The following is a 16,211-nucleotide window of genomic DNA, read 5'->3' on the forward strand; positions in this document are numbered from 1 at the left end:
AACGCACTGTACCCCCACTTCCCAATAGAGAGAGGGGGAGGGGCTTTAGTTAACGCACTGTTCCTCCACTTGCCCAACAAATAATCGTTGGGGGCCTGAGTTAATCCACTGTCCACCCGCTTCCAAAAATGAGATGGGGATGGGCATTATTTAATCCACTGTACCCACACTTCCCCAACAAAGAGAGCTAAGGGGCAATACTAACCCATTTTACCTCCACTATCCCGACCAAAAGAGGAGGAAGGTGACGAGTGAACTCTCTGTATCTCCACCTCCAGCAGGGAGAACCCAAAGGCAATTTGCTGAGCTGACCAGAGAGAGGGCGATTATTAACTCAATATCTTCCCAGTCCCCAAGCAGGGAGTTTGGAAGTAAACGGTTCTCTAGACTAAGAATTCAGTTACTGACATTACAAGACGGTATGTAGCTTACTGGCTGAAGGGTTTAAAAGACCATCATGATCAAGGTGTATTTTTTTAGCACCCTTGTTCCTCTTATCCGTCTGCTAAGACCGATTCACCAGAATCCAAATCCAGACTGGTGATTGAATTCTCCCTGGGTTTCACTGTTCTCTCCTGTGGCGCCTTCTTGAGTTTTTGCATTAGGTCACCTGATGTCAGTTTGCAACTTACACAAAACACATTTATATGCAGAAAGTTCAACATATTCTACATCGGTATCAATAATACCCACAACTGGCAAAGCTACAGGCAGCTGATACAGATACACAGACAGATAAACAGACACAGACACTACACATTCATACACACAGACCCACAGACACTACACATTCATGCATATAGACCCACAAACACACACACGCCCACACGTAGACACAAATACACACATAGACACACACATAGAAACACATGCATAAACATACACCCAGGCACAACGAACCACACGTATTTTGACACAAAAACACACGCAAACGTGCGCAAAAATTCACAAGCATGCACATAAACACAAAAAAACACACGTTTATACACACACAGACACACGTTCACATCTACACATACACACACAAATCCACACACACGGCTACACAAATGTACACAGACACATACAACCACATGTCCACACAGATACACAAACATATAAAACCAGACAAGCAGGCTGACAGAAGAATATGAAACAGAAGTGTAACCAATTACATGTACATTAGCAGAATTTCACGATGACAGAAATATTTCCATTCAAACAGAGACAATAATCCACATTAACACACTAATGTGCTCACGTAGACACATATTAGCAGACTTGTACAGACGTTAACACGAACACATATGAATACACATAGAGTCATCAATACACATCAATATATAGTTATAAACAACCATCAACGCATAAATAGCACTGCTGCCTCACAGCGCCATAAACCCGACTTCAATTCCAGCCTTGGGTGATTGTCGGTGGCGAGTTCCCACGTTCTGCCGGGTCTGTTCCTGTTTCCTCCGGGTGCTCCGGTTTCCTCCCACAGTCCAAAGATGTGCAGGTTCGGTGGATTGGCCAGGCTATATTACCCCTTAGTGCCCACAACGTTAGGTGGGGATACGATGTTCTGGGGACAGGGCAGGGGCATGCGTCCAGGCAGAGTGCTCTTTCCGAGGGTCGGTGCAGACTCAATGGGCCGAATAGCCTCGTTCGGCACAGTCGGGATTATCCGATGATGATTCTATGATGAATTACACGCATCAACAAACACACACACACACAAACGTACTTATCCAGACACAAACATTAAGACAATGACATGCATGTTGAACGTATAAAGACACATTAACACTTTTATTACTGGGCAGGGAAGTATAAACTTATACTAACACAGGCATTAATATATAAACATAGATTTCAACACACAAACACACACAATAAAACACTCATATATACACATTGACTTAAGATAAATTTACACACAGGCCCTGACTCACAGATACACAGATCTATACTCATTGACACATGACACATACGATGACACTTTTAAAGACATCGGGACACACAAATAAAGAGTAAAGAAACACGAATTTCGCATCTACACAGACACAAAAGCTAAAGAACAAACACAAACGTCAGGCAAGGGCGGCACGGTGACGCAATGGTTAGCACTGCTGCCTCACGATCCCGCTCCTGGGTCTCTGTCCCTGTGGATTTTCTCCATGACCCGTGGGTCTCACCCCGACAACCCAAAGATGTGCAGGGTAGGTGGATTGGCCAGGCTAACTTGCCCCTTAATTGGAAGAAAAAAGTTACAGAGATCGATTTCTGAGTGTCATGAACTCAACAGTAGAAATGCAATGAAAATATATTAAAGAATGAATTAGCAGCGGGAGAAAATGAAACGAGAATATTAAAAACAAAACGTGTATTAATAAACAATCTGATTATATTTATTTGGCTCTATCCCCGTAGATACCACAGACCACACCTGGACTGAAGAAAATGAGGATGATAACGGGAACATCTGGACAACCGCTTCCACATTCATCACCCTGTTCTTCCTGAGCATTTCCTACAGCGCTGCAGTCACTCTGGTGAAGGTGAGAAGATTCAATCCACTCACACTTCAAACTGACAGAAGTTGTTTAAAAACATCTCTAAATGTTTGATTGATTAAAAACACTAACATCAATATCACAGATCATAAACATCTGCTTCATCATTTTCTCTCTCTTTTACAGATCAAGTGATCGGTTGACGTTCGGACGCTGTAGATTTCCCTCAGCTGTTTATTATGATCTGTGTGTGACACAAATACAATATCTCCTCTTGGTGACTCTAACAGTAAAATTCTCTCAGTTTATTATTCTGCATCTGTAACTGAGACAATCATGGACAGTATTTCTGCTTTTCAGTTTAAAATGTACGCGATAATTTTGGCTGTAATGTAATTGTAACTAATAATTTCTTTCAATGTCATGTCTAAATAAGTAATTTATCTCGTATCTTGTTCACAACAGTTGCCTTCCCTTTATGTTGAGCTCCTGTTCTCTCTCTCTTGTGCCTGTTACAGGTGTACATACATTTGGCAGCTCAGAGGGCATGTGTTCTGTTCTCACTGTGACCCTCAATCGTTATGTTCCCTTTTGTAAACATCAAAATAAAGTTTTGTGTAATATTTTCGCTGAAATTTTAATAAATATTGAATGAAAAATGAAAAAATAAGACTAATCTGAACTCCTTTCTCTAAGGTCCATCGGCACTGATCCTTTTCCCCGATTATACAGTTTTCTCCCCTTTCCCAGACAGATATTTCTCACCAGTCCTGTCTGGGATGTGTCTGAACTCAAGGCCCCTCAGTGAAAGAGCCACCAAGCGGCCCATACGACACCTTGATCTTTGCCTTTTTATGGTAAACACCAGAGATATAATGCCAGCTGAAGAATTCCACAGATTCACTCCCATCTGATGGAAGAATACTTCCTCGTCTCTGTCCTAAATTTGAGACTCCTTACTCTTAGATTATGCCTCTGGCCCTAGACTCTCCCACAAGATGAAACAAGATGATTTTTCAGGCTGTGTAACTGGTTAAAGCTCTTTCCACAGTCAGTTCACTGGAACACTCCCACTCAGATGTGTGTGGGCCTCGGGGCTTTTCCAGTCACACTGATGTTTGAAATCTCTTCCCACAGTCCGAACAGACAAGCACATTGACAGTTTGTGATATTTAGATCCTAATGAATTGAGTGACTGTCAGATCTTGATGTTATATTTGGTTCGAGTTTCCCAGCTGCCAAACCTCCCGTTCTAATGCCTGAAATAGAAGTTTACAAAAATGATCACTGTAAGAATGTGGTAGAAATTCACAACAGATCATTCTAGTTTCTATCGAACCTTCTTTCCCCTCTTGCTTTCCCCAAGCATGTGGTCCAGTCAAAATAAAAGACCAAAATCAGCTAGAAGTCCCAACAAAAGTGTAGGGAACCTTCCCAACTGAACCAGAATATTGTTCCCAGTGTCTCTGAAACACTCTGTCCGCTGAGGTATCCACTGGGTGTGGAAGGTGTCAAGCATTCCGGTGGATGTCGCATGCTGCCTCTGCAGGGCCACTGGGAATAGAAAAGATCACGGAACAGAAGTCAGCAGCCCGAGTAACCACTCACACACCTCCATAATAACAATAATCTTTACTGTCACAAGTAGGCTTATATTAACACTGAAATGAAGTTACTGTGACAAATATTGAGTTAAACACGGACCTGAATAACGAAACTTTGCAGCCACCTGTGAAGTTTAAATGTTTCGTTGTGTCAGGATGAACCAGCATTTGAGGAGAATGAACTTGAATTGATACAAAGATAAGCATGAGTGAGCATCGTAAACTGCTATTGCATCGGGGTGTTCTGGATCTCAGAGTTTTAACCCTGTAGTTAATTGTCAGAGATGCAGTATAATAAACCCTGCACAAAGCAAATGTGTGTGTGAGAAGCATCTGAAGCACCAGGAACCAGCTGGACCAACAGAGCTGAATGTCTCCCAATGCAGCCACAAGACTGAACTTATTCCAGCTTCCAAGCCCACCTCAGACCCAACCTCCTGGCTTTTCATCTACAAGAACGTTTGAGGACTTTGGGTCTGTACTCGTTGGGGTTTAGAAGGGTGAGAGGGGATCTTATTGAAACTTACAAGATACTGCGAGGCCTGGATAGAGTGGACATGGAGAGGATGTTTCCACTTGCAGCAAAAAATAGAACCAGAGGACACCATCTCATACTAAAGGGACGATCATTTGAAACAGATGAGGAAGAATTTCTTCAGCCAGAGGGTGGTGAATCTGTGGAACACTTTCCCGCAGAAGGCTGTGGAGGCCAATTCACTGAGTGTCTTTAAGACAGAGATAGATAGGTTCTTTATTAATAAGGGGATCACGGGTTATGGGGAGAAGGCAGGGGAATGGGGATGAAACAATATAAACCATGATTGAATGGCAGAGCAGACTCGATGGGCCAAATTGCCTAATTCTGCTCCTATGTCTTATGTCTTATAAGAAGCTTCAGAAACTCATGAGAATTATTTGTTTTTAAAAACGCTTCACTCCAACGAAAGAATCAGCTCAATAAGAAGACATCAGACCTGCAGCGATATAAAGATTGCAGTCTCCATTCCATTTTCATCATCACAGCTTCAACTTGATCTGTATCTAATTTCGGTATATGTCAGTGAGTGAAAGAACCGAGAGACTTAGATGCTTAAACATCCAGGGAAATATTGTGACAATAAATAACCTTTATTCCTTTAAAAATCACCAGTAAGCCTGCTGCTGAACTGTATTTTAAATAAAGAAATATCATGCTGAGGGTCAGAAAATATCACACAAACATCCTGATAATGGAAGTGGAAAGGACCACGAAATGTAATCAACCGTTGTATAACCCCCTTCAGGTAGCTATATAGAGGCTGCAGCCTCTCACACTGAATGTCTACGTGATCCATAGACACCTCCAGGTTACAAACATCAGCTGCAGCCTGGGAGTGGGTGAAAGATCTTAAAAACCTGTTCTCAGGAATATTCCCCGGGCACTAGGACCCGGATGGGAAGAGAAACCTACAGGTCCCGCCCACCAGCTGTTGCATAACGAAGACGCCAGCGCATGCGCTCTTTTTCCCCGGTGAACCAAGATGGCGGCTGTGAAGCAGGGTCTGGTCCCGGGACAGAGATCTGACCGGCGGTGATGTGACCTGAGGATCACCACACCTCAGGCAAGGGGCCAGGTTGGGAAGGCGGTGCCTTCAGGAATAACTGGGAAGGTGATGTTTGGTCAGTTGGTGTGAGGTAAGGAAGTACAGGATTATCACCCAGCAATGATGAATTAAGGGGAATGTAAATCCAGCTCAGGCTGCTTTCAGATTGGAAAGGGAGCTAAGGTGTGTCCTTAGAGCTGGTGAATGTTGTGGCTTTGGCAGTCTCTCTGTAAAGTCCTTCTCATTCATTCCCTCTCTTTACAGCACAGATAGAGGCCCTTTTGCCCATTCATAATAATCTTTAATATTAGTGTCACAAGTAGGCTTAAATTAACACTGCAATGAAATTGCTGTGAAAATCCTCCACACGCCTGTTCAGGTGCGCAGAGGAAGAATTCAAAATGTCCAATTCATCTAACAAGCTCATCTTTCCGGACTTGTTGGAGGAAATCGGAGCACCTGGAGGAAACCCACGCAGACATGGGGAGAACGTGCAGACTCCAAAGCCGGGAATCGAACCCAAGTCCCTGATGCTGTGAAGCAACAGTGCTAACCACTATGCTACCGTGCTGCCCAGAAGATTATTAGATTACTAATTCTGGATGAATTGTGTCCCAGGATGCTGTGGGAGGTGAGGGAGAGATTGCAGTGGCTCTTACCCAAAGTTTTAACCATAAATTCGGCCTGTGATCCGTAGAATTTAGAAGGTTAAGGTGTGATCTGATTGAAGTATTTAAGATATTAACACGGAAAGACAGGGTAGATAAAGATAAACTATTTCCACTGGTTGGAGATTCCAATAGTAGGGATCATTGTCTAAAAATTAGGCCTTGACCGTTCAGGAGAGATGTTCGGAAGAACTTCTTCACACACAGGGTGGGAGAGATTTGAAACTCTTTCCCACAAACAGCAGGTGAAGTTGCATCAGTTGTTAAGTTTAAATCTGAGGTAGAGTTTTGTTAAGCAAAGATATTAATGGATATGGAGTTAGATCACAGATCAGCCATGATCTCACTAAATGGCAGGACAGACTTGAGGTGCTGAATGGCCTACTCCTGTCCCTATGTGTATTTCTGTAATTCTGAAATACAGACAATAATATGACAGGGGCAGCACGGTGGCGCAGTGGGGTTAGCCTTGCAGCCTCATGGCGCCAAGGACCCAGGTTCGATCCCGGCTCAGGGTCACTGTCCGTGTGGAGTTTGCACATTCTCCCCATGTCTGCGTGGGTTTCGGCCCCACAACCCAGAAATGTGCAGGCTAGGTGGATTGGCCACACTAAATTGCCCCTTAATTGGAAAAAAAATGAATTGGGTACACTAAATTTTTAAAAAATAGTATACCATGACAGGGAAAGAGTTCAGATTAGAACCTGAGTTAGTCCGAGCTGCAAACCATCCCTCCAGATCCTGGCCCTTCATGGATTTAATGAAGGCCAAGGCGATAGTTGGATTATTCAAAGACTTGATGGAGTTGTTGGAGACCATTTTTGGGGTCTCAGGATAAAGCCTGACGTAATTTACGACCCACGGGCTTGAGCTGCCTTTGAACTTCATCGAAGCCTCGACACTTTGTTTGTGTTGCTGCCGAAAGTCCTAAATCCTCCCTCTCTTCTGGAGCCAGACGCCACCTCACCGTTCCCTCTCGAAAATGAAAATCGCTTATTGTCACGAGTAGGCTTCAATGAAGTTACTGTGAAAAGCCCCTAGTCGCCACATTCCGGCGCCTGTCCGGGGAGGCTGGTATGGGAATCGAACCATGCTGCTGGCCTGCTTGGTCTGCTTTAAAAGCCAGCGATTTAGCTGAGTGAGCTAAACCAGCCCCTCTCCAGGACATTCTGGCGATCTTTCCAGTTGTGGAAGTAAATGATTATAGGCCTGGGATGAAAACTATCCCTCAGCCTCAGGGACAGGATACGATACATCCTTTCTAATTTGGAACACCCAGGCTTCACATCCAGCTTGAGAAAACGTGGCTTCCGGTCCTCGAAGAACTAACGGGATCCTTACCATCCACACCTTCTGACAGGCCGCCAACTCGGATGTTCTTTCTCCGACACTCGGTTCTCCAAATCCTCCAGGACCTCCGCCAGGCACCCAGCTGGTTTTCAAAGGATTGAATTCTTGCCTCCGTCGAGGAGGCATCTTGCTGAATGTTCAGGTTCTCTCCTCCGGATCATTGAGCCTCTTCCTGGTGTTTTGCAGCTGGGCCTCATGAGCTCACAGATATTGAGTCAGCACACTCCGCCTCTGGTCAGTAACACGGATAATGTCGGCAGTCAACATTTTCGCCACCTCTTGAGAGAGCCCCACAGAGCGCGGGATCGTGAGACCTCCTGAGGGTCAGGCCGCATTGTTGAAAAGGCGGCTTAATTCCCGCTGAATCCACCTGCCCTGTTTTATCAGCGCATTTCTTCACTTTTTACAGCATAATCCTTCCAGACCGAACCCTGAAGTCTTCCAGGGACATGATAACAAATATTAATTCAAGGATTAGGTAAATGAGTGCCAGGCAATCAGGATAAGTGACAGATCATAGGTCAGTGGCACCAGAACCTGCGGAAAACAAGCTAATCCCATTCCGGTGGGAGGGATTTCTTCACTCGAGGATGTGGTGAAGCTTTGGAATTCTCTACCTCCGAGGATTCTGCAGCTTCAGTCGTCAAGTATGTTCAAGACACAGATTGACAAGTTTCTGGACATTGAAGATGTCGAGGGATATGGGGATAGTGTGGGAAAATGGTGCTGAGGTAGATCGGCTAAGGATCCCATTGAATGGTTCAGCTTCAATGGGCTGAATGGCCGACTGCAACTCATTTTTGTTATGATCGCCTGGACAGGAAGCTGTGAGCTTGGATCTGTCAATCAACATGAATCAGCACCTTCAGGAGAATTGGGAGGGTGAATATTAGATACAGCAGAGTCAGAATGGAGGGAGAGTGTGTGGGATGGAAATTTACAGCTCTCAGGGAATAAGAGAGAGGAAACAATGTGACATAGAAACTAGCATTGTCTGTTCTGAGTTTCAATCCTGTACTGACAGTAATGAATTTTGTAAATTGTTTCTTCCAGGATATTGGACAAGGAGGAATTACAGACAGAAATCTCAAATGTTACGTCCCGATCTGACAGCCACTCCCTTCCTTGGAACCTGAATACTATCGGGCTTTCAACCTAGAAGGAGAAATGTTTACCCAAACTGTTAGCTAAACATTTCAACCATTAGTGCGACTGGAAAAGCACCGAGACCCACACAACACACACCCGAGTGAGAGAGTTCCAGTGAACTGACTGTGGAAAGAGCTTTAACCAGTTACACAGCCTGAAAAACATAACATTCAGAGCAGGGAGGGTGCATACCCGTGTTGTGGCTGAGGCTTCAACTGATTGTCCAGCCTGGAGAGACGTGAGGAGACCCAAAACATGGAGAAACCGTGGAAATGTGGGGATTGTGGGAAGGGATTCAGAGTCCCATCTCAGCTGGAAATTCATCAACGCAGTCACACCGGGGAGAGGCCATTCACCTGCTCAAAGTGTGGGAAGGGATTTACTCAGTTCTCCAGTCTGCAGACACATCAGCGAGTTCACACTGGGGAGAGGCCGCTCACCTGCTCTCAGTGTGGGAAGGGATTCACTCGGTTATCCACCCTGCAGACACATCAGCAAGTTCACACTGAGGAGAAGCCATTCACCTGCTCCCAGTGTGGGATGGGATTTACTCAATTATATCACCTGCAGAGACACCTGCGAGTTCACACTGGAGAGAGGCCATTCACCTGTCCTCAGTGTGGGAAAGGATTTACTCGAGTATTCAACCTGCAGTCACACCAGCGAGTTCACACTGGGGAGAGGCCGTTCACCTGCTCTCAATGTGGGAAAGGATTTGCTGAAGTATCCAACCTGCGGAGACACCAGCAAGTTCACACTGGGGAGAGGCCATTCACCTGCTCTCAGTGTGGGCAAGGATTTACTCAATTATCTCACCTGCGGAGACACCAGCGAGTTCAGACTGGGGAGAGGCCATTCACCTGCTCTCGGTGTGGGAAGGGATTCACTCGGTTATCTCACCTGCAGTCACACCAGCGAGTTCACACTGGGGAGAGGCCATTGATCTGCTCTCAGTGTGGGAAAGGATTTACTCGTTTATTCACCCTGCGGAGACACCAGCGAGTTCACACTGGGGAGACGCTGTCCACCTCTCCATGTGAGACAGGATTACATGTTTCATCGCACCTCCTGTGACACCAACAATTTCACAATCGATTACAGGGGTTGGATTCTGCTGTTATTGTTTCTGCTCTACACCCAGGACTGCATTTTGTTCATTCTGACAGGTGGTCAGTGGGGATGGTCGGAGGGTTTCTTTCTGCTGGACTGGCCGGTCTCACCACTTTGCCTCCAGTGGGCTGATTCTCTTTGAGCCTTGTTGCTAATACCTGGCTTCAAATTGCACAAGGATCACAGAGTGAAAGGGTGTTTGGAAGTTTGAAGATAGTTCGTTTCCATTTCTGTTTGGAACCCCCCCAAAGCATGCCATGTTGCCATGGAGATGGGCCCTGGTGGTTACCTGGTTCTTTTGTATAATTTATCTGGGTGTTCCTCACAGAAGAAAACTATCAGGGTATGAGGGGCAAGTTGTCTGAGGTGGACTGGGAAACTGATTGGTACGGGGAATACCTAATATTTAAGGAATTATTACATATTTATCAGGGGGTCGGTCAGCTCAGTTGGCCGGACGGCTGGTTGGTGATGCAGAGCAAAGCCAACAGTGAGGATTCAACTCCCGTACTGGCTGGGTTTATTCATGAATAAACTTCTCAACCAGGCCCCTCGCCTGAGGTGGCTGACCCTCGGGTTAAATCACCTCCAGTCAGCTCTCTCTCTGTCAATGGCGAGAGCAGCCTATGGTCCTCTGGGAATTTTGTGACTTTTATTTCACATATATACAACAAATATAGATTCCTTTAAAGAATAAAAATCCAACAGGAAAAGTGATGGAACCGTGGCTAACAAGAAAAGTTAAAGATTCCATGAGATCCATTAGAATTCAGCAAAGGAGGATCAAGAAACTGATGAGAGCAAACTGGGGAGAAACATAAAAACCGACTGGAAAAGCTTTGACAGGAATGTGAAAAGGAAAAGATTAGCAAAGACCAATGTGGGTCCATTCCAGGCAGAGACAGGAGAGTTTATAATGGGGAGTAAGGAAATGGCAGAGAAACTGAACAATGTGTGTCTGTCTTTACGGAGGAAGATGCAAACATTTCCCCCAAACCCTAGAGACCCAAGGGGCTCGTGAGCACAAGGAACAGTAAGAGATGAGAATTAGTGAAAAAGTAGTCCTGGAGAAATTAATGGGGTTGGAAGTGAATAAATCCCCAAAAGCTGATCTACATCCCAGAGTGTTGAACAAGATGGCTTTCCTCATTCTAAATTCTCCTGACTCTATCTGTAATGGACAAACGTTTCCTTTTTACGTACCTATAGAAACCTTTACCACCGTCCATTTTTATGTAGTTTGCTGGTTCACATTCATATTCTATTCTCCCTCGCTTTCTCAGTGTCTTGGTCCTTTGCTCTATTATAAAATCGTCCCAATCCTCAGGTTTATTCCTATTTCTGATAATATTATCGGCCTTTTCTTTCAATCTTTTACAAAACTTCACTCCTAGGGGCTGGTTTAGCTCACTGAGCTAATTCGCTGGCTTTTAAAGCAGGCCAGCAGCACGGTTCGATTCCCGTACCAGCCTCCCCGGACAGGCGCCGGAATGTGGCGACTAGGGGCTTTTCACAGTAACTTCATTGAAGCCTACTCGTGACAATAAGCGATTTTCATTTCATTTCCCTCAGGTAGTCACGGTTCTCTGACCTTTTGGGGTTCTTGTGCCTTGAAGGAATGTAAACTGTGTAATAATTATTGAAAGTCTATCCATTGCCTGTGGACTGTCACACATTTTAATTTACTTACCCCAATCCACCTCAGCTAATTTATCCCTTCTACCTTCATAATTTCCTTCAAACTTAATACCCTGGCTTCGGATTAGAATACCTCATATTCAATATTCTGGTCACTCATCCCTAAAGGTTGTTTTACAGCACGATTATCAATTAGCCCTTTATCATTGCATAATATTAGATCTGCAAAGCCTGTTCTCTAGTCGGTTCCTCAACTTACTGCTGTAGAAAACTGTCCCTAACACATTCCAGAAACGTGTCCTCCACAGCATCAGTGCCCATTAGGTTTACCCAGTCTATATGCAGATTGAAGTCACCCATTAATGTTTTACCCATGCTACATGCTTCTCTAATCTCTGATTAATACCATGTCCCACACAACCCCTACTGTTTGGTGGCCTATAACACCTCTCACCAATGTTTCCTGCCCCATGCTGTTTCTTGGCTCCATCCAAACATATTCCATGTTTTGTATTCCTGATCTGAGATCCACCCTTACTAATGTTCTGATGCCGTCCCTTATTATCCGAGCAACACCACCTCCTTTTCCTTTTTGCCTGCATCATCAGCAAACTAAGCGACCATACCTTTGGTACTGTCATCAAAGTCATTGATATAAATTGTAAAATGTTGAGGCTCCAGGACTGATCCCTGTGACACACCACTCATTACATCTCGCCAACCAGAAAATGGCCTATTTGTGCCGACTCTCGGTTTTCTGGCAGCTGGCTAATCTTTCACTGTGAAAGACAGTTCTGGGATTAAACGCTGCCTGACTGTGAAAAGAACGGAAGTAAATCCTCGGGAATGACTCATTAATTAGGACTGGTTCTGAGATAATTCAGCTTCGACTTGCGGGGCAGAGTAACCATAATTGTACAGTTCGAATTTAGATTGCATAACTTTAGTACAGTAACACAGTGGTAAGCACTGTTACTTCACAACGCCAGGGTCCCAGGTTAGATTCCCACTTGGGTCACTGTTGTACAGAGTCTGCACGTTCTCCCCGTGTCTGGGTAGGTTTCCTCCGGAAGCTCCGGTTTCCTCCCAAAAGATGTGCTTGTTAGATGAATTTGGCGTCCTGAATTCTCCCTCTGAGTACCCGAACAGGCGCTCGACTGTGGCGACTCAGGGATTTTCACAGTAACATTGCAGTGTTAATGTCAGCCTACTTGTGAAAATAATTAAGATTATTATTATTAAAAAAGAGCAAAGTTCTGTGTGTAGGTTAAAATATCTTCTAGTTTGTTTGAAACATAGACTTTACAGTGCAGAAGGAGGCCATTCGGCCCATCGAGTCTGCCCCGGTACCGGCTCTTTGAAAGAGCACGCTACCCAATCCCACCTTCCATCCATAACCCAGTAGCCCAACCCAACACTAAGGGCAATTTTGGACACTAAGGCACATGACCAGTTCACCTAACCTACAGATCTTTGGACTGTGGGAGGAAACAAGAGCACCCGGAGGAAACCCACGCACACACGGGAGAACGTGCAGACTCCGCACAGACAGTGAACCATGCCGGGAACCGAACCTGGGACCCTGGAGCTGTGAAGCAATTGTGCTAACCACCATGCTACCAGCGTGCCCATAAAAGTTTGAACACCGAGCCAGCCAGGAATCGAACCTCGAATCTCCTGATTCGTAGTCAGACGCATTATCCATTGCGCCACTGGCCCACATGTAACAGTTTGATGCATCAAAAGTCATAAAACTTAAAGGTCCATTGTGTGATTCTTTCATTTGTTGACTGGGAATTCAATTTCTTTTAAAGAAGTTGCTGACATTTATGGAAGCCCTAATCCACAAAATCTGACTTCGGATTTGAACATCGGGTACCGTTCTGTTTCTATTGCTTGTGTCAAAGGCAGCCAGGTGATGGAGCTGAGGGCTGAATTTAGCTGAGAATAAAGGGGCCTGTTCACTAATAGACAGGAAGGTATTGGAGGCCTGACTTGTGAAATTGACCTCCAACTTGGAGTCTGCACGTCCTCCCCGTGTGTGCGTGGGTTTCCTCCGGGTGCTCCGGTTTCCTCCCACAGTCCAAAGATGTGCGGGTTAGGTGGATTGGCCATGCTAAATTGCCCGTAGTGTAAGGTTAATGGGGGGATTGTTGGGTTACGGGTATACGGGTACGTGGGTTTAAGTGGGGTGATCATTGTTCGGCACAACATCGAGGGCCGAAGGGCCTGTTCTGTGCTGTACTGTTCTATGTTCTATGTTCTAACTAATCAGGGGTGGGGTAAGCCTACTTGTGGCAATAAAGATTATTATTATAAGTGCTTTGCTACAAAATCTTTGGCAATGGATTCTAGACTTTCCCCCACTGCCGATGTCAGGCTAACTGGTCGATAATTCCCTGTTTTCTCTCTGTATCCCTTTTTTCAATAGTGGAATTACATAAGGCACACTCCAATCTGCAGGAATTGTTCCAGGGTCTGTAGAATCCTGGAAGGTGACCACCATCTATTTCTACAGCCACTTCTTTTAAGTACTTTGGGATGCAGATTATCAGACCCTGGGGATTTATCAGCCTTCAATCCCATCAATTTCCCAACACCATTTCTCTCCTAATATTGATCTCCTTCAGTTCTCCCCCCCCCCCCCCTCACTAAATCCTGCTTTCCCCAACATTTCTGGTATCTGATTTGTGAAGACAGAACCAAAGTATGTATTTATTTGCTCAGCCATTTCTTTGTCCCCAATTATACATCCCCCTGTTTCTGACTGTAAGGAACCTACATTTGTCTTCCCCAATCTTTTTCTCTTCACATACCGACAGAAACTTATACAATCGGCCTAATTTCCTGTTTTGTGCCATTCCCAACATCATCACTGCAGTTTGGGGTCTATATACGATGCTCACTAATGTTTTTGCCCCTTGCTGATTCTCAGCTCCACCCATATAGATTCCACATTGTTGGAGCTAATATCCTTCCTCACTATTGCATTAATTTCCTCTTTAACCAGCACTGCCACTCCACTGCCTTTTCCTTTTGTCTGTCCTTCCTAAATACTGAATATATTCAATTCCCATCCCTGGTCATTCTGCAGCCACGTATCCATAATCCCGATTATAGGACTGAGTATAGGAGGAACTTCTTCACCCAAAGGGTTGTGAATCTATGGAATTCCTTGCCCAGTGAAGCAATTGAGGCTCCTTCATTAAATGTTTTTAAGATAACGATAGATCGTTTTTTGAAGAATAAAGCGATTAAGGGTTATGGTGCTCGGGCCGGAAAGTGGAACTGTGTCCACCAAAGATCAGCCATGATCTCATTGAATGGCGGAGCAGGCTCGATGGGCAAGATGACCTACTCCTGCTCCTAGTTCTTATGTTCTTATATTACATCTGTTCATGTATATTTGCGCAATTCACTTGATTATGCCATCTGCAGTCACACCAGGGAGTTCATACTGGGGAGAGGCCATTCACCTGCCCTCAATGTGTGAAGAGATTTAGTCATTCATCGCACTTCCTGAGGCACCAACAAGTTCACAACTGATTACAGGGATTGGATTCTGCTGTTCTTGTTTCTGTTCTCAGTTACATCCAGGACTGCATTTTGTTCATTCTGTTGGTCAATGGGGATGGTCAGAGGGTTTCTTTCTGCTGGACTGGCCGGTCTCACGGCTTCTCCCCCAGTCGGCTGGTTCTCTCTGAGCCTTCTTGCGAATATCTGGTTTCACATTTCACATGGATCAAAGATTGAAAGGGGGTTTGGAGGTTAGAAGATGTTTCATTACCATTTATGTTTGGAAACCCCCAAAATCATGCCACATTGCCATGAAGATGGGCTATGGTGGTTACATGGTTCTCTTTAATTTATCTTGATGCTTCTCACAGAATAAAACTATCAGGGTATGAGGGGCAAGTTGTCTGAGGTGCACTGGGAAACTACATTAAATAATATGGTGGGAGACAGGCAATCACTGATATTTGAAGAATTATTACAGATTTACACGGGGATCGGTTAGGTCAATTTTTTTTAAATGTTATAATTGTAGAGTACCCAATTCATTTTTTCCAATTTACCTACCCTGCACATCTTTGGGTTGTGGGGACAAAACTCACGCAAACACGGGGAGAATGTGCCAACTCCACACGGACAGTGACGCAGAGCTGGGATCTCGGGACCTCGGCGCCGTGAGGCAGCAGTGCTACCCACTGTGCCACTGTGCTGCTCTTCGGTTAGCTCAGTTGACTGGATGTCTGGTCCGTGCTGAGTGACACCAACAGCACAGGTTAAATTCCCATACTGGCTGAGGTTAGCCATGGTCTGTCAGTATTTATGCTCCACATGATCCTCCACCCACCCCTCTACATCTCCCCCCAATCAGCATCTCCCTCTATGCCTTTCTCCCTCATGTATGTATCTAGCTTTACGTTCAATGGATTCATGCTGTTCACCTCAACCACTCGCTGTGGTAACGAGTTCCACATTCCCACCACTCTCTGGGTAAAGAGGTTTCTACTGACCTTCCTATTGGATTATTGAATTCCTTCATAATCTGAAAGATGTCCATCAGGTTACCCATCAGTCTTCTCTTTTCCAAAAAAAGCAGCCCCAGCCTTT

General features: G+C 44.9%; 1 long non-coding RNA gene across 2 annotated transcripts in view; it reads right to left on the reverse strand.

The window, feature by feature from the left end:
- Positions 1–16,211, reverse strand: part of LOC119961682 — a 42,526-nt gene that overhangs the window by 4,662 nt on the left and 21,653 nt on the right. The window contains exon 3 of one of the 2 annotated variants that reach the window (XR_005459713.1): positions 2,912–3,080. The exons of the other annotated variant lie outside the window; for it this stretch is intronic. This is a non-coding gene — a long non-coding RNA (uncharacterized LOC119961682). Of the gene's footprint in view, positions 1–2,911; positions 3,081–16,211 lie in introns of those variants that run through there. 2 annotated transcript variants of the gene reach the window in all.

Source organism: Scyliorhinus canicula, unplaced genomic scaffold, assembly GCF_902713615.1.
Source record: "Scyliorhinus canicula unplaced genomic scaffold, sScyCan1.1, whole genome shotgun sequence".
Classification (NCBI taxonomy): Eukaryota; Metazoa; Chordata; class Chondrichthyes; order Carcharhiniformes; family Scyliorhinidae; genus Scyliorhinus; species Scyliorhinus canicula.